The sequence below is a fragment of the Vidua macroura genome, chromosome 1 (assembly GCF_024509145.1).
Source record: "Vidua macroura isolate BioBank_ID:100142 chromosome 1, ASM2450914v1, whole genome shotgun sequence".
Lineage (NCBI taxonomy): Eukaryota > Metazoa > Chordata > Aves > Passeriformes > Viduidae > Vidua > Vidua macroura.
In genome coordinates this window covers 71,222,757-71,228,945 of record NC_071571.1, presented here as the reverse complement: position 1 = coordinate 71,228,945, position 6,189 = coordinate 71,222,757, and positions in this window count along the sequence as shown.

The following is a 6,189-nucleotide window of genomic DNA, read 5'->3' as shown; positions in this document are numbered from 1 at the left end:
ATTTGGTGGGTCAGGTGAAAGATGGGATATTATGTAGGGTCCATCAGACAGATACCTACAGGATAAAGAGCAAATTACATGCTTTTCTGTAGAAAGGGGATGAAGAGCACCTGTGGATGATAAACCAAGTGAAAATCAACATTTTGTGCTATTGCAAAGCAGGAGAACATGGTGCTAAGTTGCAGAAATACGGTTACAATTTTTAATATACAAAGAGAAATCCTACTTTCTCTTCAGTGTTAAGAAAGCCTGTAATGAATTTTCTTTACCGTGTTAGCACATGAGTACTGAGGTTGCTGCACTCCATCTATTAGCAATTAGAAAGGGAAACACTGAGCTTAAACAGCAGCAAGGGCATTCCAACTGGACATTAGAAAACCTTTCTCTTCTGACAGAATAGCGCTGGAGAGCACGGTGCAGACCAGGATGCAAATCCTCTATATCAGGCAAGGCAGTCGTGGAGGAATGTTGTACCTGCCGTGGGCGAGGAAGATGGATTTAATGAACAATAAGAGCAGTACAGTTAAGACAGATTTTCTCACAAAGAATAGGGGTAGTTAGTCACTTGAAAGGAGAACTGCAAATGTAGCTATACAACCCCGCGGGCAGATTGCAGAACAAAGTAGGTGCCTCATTCATGACATGGGAAGGACAATGCGGGAAGGGGGATGTGCCAGGTGTTGCCACAGAAGGAAGTACCAGTCCAAAAAGGAAGGAAAGGGAGTCTGGAGATAAAAATCAGGGAATGGAAGGATATTTCATACTTGCTGCTACTCAATATTAGCAATAAAGAAGATACTGAACTGTCTTGCACCCAGCTTTACGCCCAACTAACTCACTAATTGGTATGCTGCAGTGATGCCTTGAGAGGCTACCTAGAGCAGAGACTAGACAGTGTTAAAGGAATAAAGTAGACATTTATTAAAAAGGCCTTCAAAGGATACACCTTGGGCAGTACAAGAGCACAGCCATGGCTTCACCCAGGATGGACGACGGGTCACGAGTTTTCACACTTTTTAATAAGCTTACATTTACATATTGGGGTTAATTGTCCAATTACAGCTTCAGCTTATGAAGTCCCATTCTCCCCCAATTCGCTGTTGTTTATACTTTTTGGGCCTGAAGCTTCAAAGGTGTCCTTGGTTCTTGGGCTGGAAAAGGATTGCTTTGTCTAACTAAACTACGTGGAGAGCTTGCTAACACTATGTATGAAGTTCAGAGTTATATACCAATGCAGTACAGAATCTGGATAATATGAAAGCTAAAAGTTAAGGCATCACAGTCAGGATGTAAGCATCTATCCGGTCTACTAATTTTTGCAAATAGTAAAAATTTCTAAGCTTCGCAAACCTCAGCCTTACTGTGCCATGGCTCCCAGTTCTTTTCCTCTATGACTTCATAGTATTACTCAGAACACTGAAAGTTTTAGTGAGCCTTTAGTAGTAAAAATTACAGCTGCTTTATCTCTCTGGTAGATTTTGGATGTTTTCCAATTATTCTTTATTTCCACCTGAAAAAAGGCAAGGAGCAAAGCACGATACTCTGTTTGAATCACAGGGCTCAGTCCTGAAGAGAGTCCTGATAATTCTAGGGGAAATTTTTAAAACATGATCTGGCCTTGATTTTAGAATGAAGTCCACACTGAAGCAAGTGTTAGGTGTTGCTTATGTCATCTTCAATATGCTATGGTAGTAGTTTTAACACAGACGTTTTCAAAGTGGAGTATCCTATAGAGAGACCTTGTACTGGCACAAGTGGTGGATAACAAGTCTTCAAATATTTTCTTCACTTACTTGTTGCTAAGTAGGTGGAGCCGCCATGAATGAACAGCCCCATAAATAAAGTATCCCATTAACTTCTGAGACGGCTTTTTATCAGGCAAATTCTGTCATATGGCCAAGTTAGATGCTTAATGATTGTCACATAGTAAGTCCTTCTCAGCCTTTGAACAAAGTAATTGGAAATAAGTTCTCGAGAACTGACTAGACCAGGTAAGATGCTGAATTCTCATGGCTACTTAAAAATCTAAGTTCATTATTTCCAGGGTTTCTTCTCTGTCAGTTTGACCTGGAAGATACATTTGGAACTATGACAGTGTGTATTTCAATATCTGCTTTGATCTATTTCATGTTCTTCTCTGTAGGGATCTTCTCTGTAATACCTCTCAGGTCTCACTCCTGAGTCAGCACATAAGCGATTAAGCAATTGCACAGCTGTCTGGCAAATGTTACTTGGAAATAATTATTAACTTTCTTGACTGGAGGTATTGAGTCAGATTATTATACCAAAGAATTTCTGGATACATCTTGCATGCTCCTTATGTACTTTGCTCTTTGGTTATTGAATAGCCCTGCAACCCTGCCCACAAAGGCAGGAATTCTGCAAGTTGAATCCTGGATTATATTTGTTTAAGCAAAAGGAAGGATAGGAAGTGGAAATTAATTCTGAGCCAATTTGTATTTGGACTGGATATCCAGCCACCTCAAAAATGAAGCCAAACACAATGCAGAAGGGCAGTCTTTTACCCAACGAAAATACAGCCATCCATCCACACCTACATGTGGCTGAAGCTAGATAGGCCCCTCCAGTCTCACCAATGTTCTAATTAAAGGGAAAAAAAAAAGGCACCGTTTAAATTCCATTTAGGTTTGTGGAATTGAAAACCAAAAGGGACTAGATCACATGGTGTAACCTCTAAGTCACAGGCCATTAAATTTTACTTAGTTGGTCTGTTGAGCTCAATAACTTTTATTTGGCTAAAGCACAGTTTGTGTTTTGGCCTCCAGTAAGGCAAGCAATCTTTTTTTGAAAGATAAAGAGGGACGAAGCTGTTATTTTTATTTACACAATTGAGTACATATGTTGGTACATATATGTTCTTTTTTAGCACCTGAGAACTAGGTTTTCGTTTGGAGCATATGTTCAGGTGAGTGAGGAGGTAACCTGCCAGCCAGCTGTCATCCATGAGGCTCATAAGATGATCCGTATCTTGCTGAAGAGAAAGCATGGGGAAAGAGGAGGGAGGGGAATGCATACAAACACACCATTCCTGGTTCAGCTCCACTTCATGCATGCAGATTCCTTTCAAGGACTCCATTTAAAAACAAAGAAAGCAGCTCTTTGTCATTAATCCCTTAATTTGCACAAATACCTCAGATGTGTAATGTTTTCCAAACCACAGTTTTAAAAGCTCACATAATTAACAGAGTAATATAAACCACTTCTATTCTAGCTGGAAAAAAAAAGATGTGGCTGGTGTTAAAACAAGATTCAAACTCAACAGACTGAAAGAGTGAATCATTCAGACATTGTGCAAGTTGATTAGAATCCTTTGTGTTTTATTAATACAATAAATTATGTTACGTAATAATTTAACTAGAAATATATTAGGTGCTGATATCCAGATTCAAAAGTACAAACATCTTTCTGGCTTTTCTGGCAGGCTAATTGAATGCTCTTTTTAGGAGATTAAAATAAAGACTCTCCTTTTAACAGAAATGGGATGCCTTATGCTTGATACTTTATACCTTGAATATTTTTAGAACTCCAGCTTTAATTTGCTGTTTTAACAATATCTAATCTAGGATTCATTTTAATTTTTTTTTTAGAAATGCTACACACTCTGCAGAACCTCCATGCAGAGTTACAAATCTGTACAACTTAACAGCTACTGGAGAGCAGTCTACAAGCTGCAGTTAAGCATACTGATCATACTTTGGCTATATACCGATGTAATTTTACTTTGCTGTGTTTCCATTGCCCATATTTATGTATTTTCTCCTGGACTGGCCAGCTATTGTTTTCTAGTTTGCTTCCCCACAGTGTGGATGGACTAAAATAGCCTGCAGAACTTTTGGAGGAAATATTTTATAGCTCTATCCAGTAAAAGCTTGATACAAAGCCATTTAGCTTAGTGAATGTCTTTCCATTGACTGGAGTAGTTAGCTTCCAACCTTCTGGTTCACAGTCTCAGTGTTTAAATGACTGCACTGATGTTAGGGTTGATGAAATGAGATTACTTATTACTTTTTATTCAGCCTGCCAAACAGTGTTTTGGTTACTGTAGTTTTTGTTGATTACTCCTCTGATGAACTTGAGAGAGAATCTGATTCAAAGCTCATGAAGCTCAGGAAGTGATAAATCTGGACCACTGTGTTTGCTGCTGCAGGTATGATATGGAGTCCAGGCCTGCAATTCTTCCCCTAAGCATGTACATCCACTAGAACCCAAGGAGCAAACCTGGCTGTTCCAGCTGTGTTGAGGACTGAGACACTTGGAGAAGGAACCTAAAGGAAGACACCTTATAATAAAAAAAGATGATAAACATAACCTCATTATTTACAGCCAATAATTTGATTCCTGTTTTTTAAATGAGGTCTCAATTTTCCTGGTTGAAGGTTGAACCTGCCAGAAATTTGCTGAAAGAAAAACATGGTAAAAATGTGGGTGTGGAATCCTGTTTGGAAAAATGGAGACCACCAACAAATCTAAACAGTCTTTTCTGTGTAGATCCTGTCCTTTACATTGTTATAGTGTGCATTGCTGGCCATCTCATCCTACTCAATGGGAAGTTTGGTTGTATATCATGATTAAGGACTTTGCTAGACAAACAATGCAGGCTAGCACATAAAGCCCAACCACTTAGAAACACAGTAACAATTTGGTTAAAAGTTCCAGGAGTTTCCTACAGACTTTGTCAGACCTCTGTGGTTTCTGTTTGAAATTACAGCAGATTTTTTCCAGTGGAGCATAGCAGCCGAATGTGTGCCCCATGTGCAGAGTGGGAGGTTTCTCACATTCCCACCTTGCAGTCAAAAATTTTCTGGCAGCAAGAAGTGCTAATTTAACAAATTTCTTTCCAGTGCCATTTTGCCAGCAGGCAATCAGAAACATCCCCTAGGTGTTCAAAGCAGAGGTGATGTTGGGAATGGAAAAAAGCAAGATTTATCCAAAGAATCTTGAGGCCATTCCTGAAGCTCTGTCCTTGGAGGCCACCCAATTCTGCAGAAAGCCAATACCTGACCTGATACACGTTTGCATTTAAATAAATGCTAGTTCAGTTGCCACCAGTGAGAATAAAGCCTCTATAATTTTGGATGAGGTCCCTGTATGTGTGACAGAGAAGCCCCATCTTGGTTAATCAGTTTTCTCCTGTATATCTCTTCCTTTTCCTTCTTTCTGTCCCTCAGTTCTTGTTTTCCCAAAACCAAAACAGTGCTTATCCTGAAGAGGTTACAGGAACTTTCTTGAGGTCTGGTGAAATACCTTTCCTTGTTTGACTCAGTGAGTTTAATAGCCTGGTTTGAGAGGAAAAGCATGCCTGCAAAAGCACACCCTTCTACCCAAGCCATAGGTATTTCTGTACAGTTGCTCTTTGCCTGGCCAGAAGAGACAGCCCTTCAGAAACACCCTGGAAGGAAAAGAGAACAGGATGATGAGCAGGGTGGTATTCAAAGATTAGCCACCAGGATTAAGCAGATACTTCTATTAACCATCTGGCTCAGCCACGCCCACGGCTAATTTGATCCAGAAGGCAGAGACACTACCTCATAGTCCATAACATGAGAGTCAGTGAAATCATCTGACAAAGATGATCAAGTAATTATAGTCTCCAAAATGGTCAGATTTGTTGGTAGAGTTGGAGGTGGGACGCAGCTGATGCTGACACTTCCTCACACACATGGGCCAATTGTGTCACCAGGGCTATAGTCAGACCCTTTAGCACGATGGCTCAAGTCCTGCCAAACAAATCTTTCCTCAGTTAACCAAGAAAACTTTTTTGTTCCAATAATCATGTAGTGACTGTAAAACACAAATAAAATACTGAACATTTTGGGCCAGATTCTTTGGGGGTCCTTTGTTGCTGGGCAAAGAGGCTGCAGCAATAAAAAGTGGTGACCACCTCAATTGCACTCAAGGAGGTTGTGGGTGTAACACTGGATTCTACAACACAAAAAATATTTTGGAAGGAGTGTTGTCATTAGCGATCTGGTCTCTTGGGCATAGAGAAGCCAGAAATTAGAGTATCAGAAATGTCGCTGCTAATCTGCCCTATAAAAAAACCAAACGAAACCAAAATAAAACAAAACATAAGCAAACCACCGAACCAAACCAAACAACATACCCATATTTCTTAGGGCAAAAGCCTTGAGAGTATTAGCTGGTTTAAACTAGCCACTGAGGTTGAAA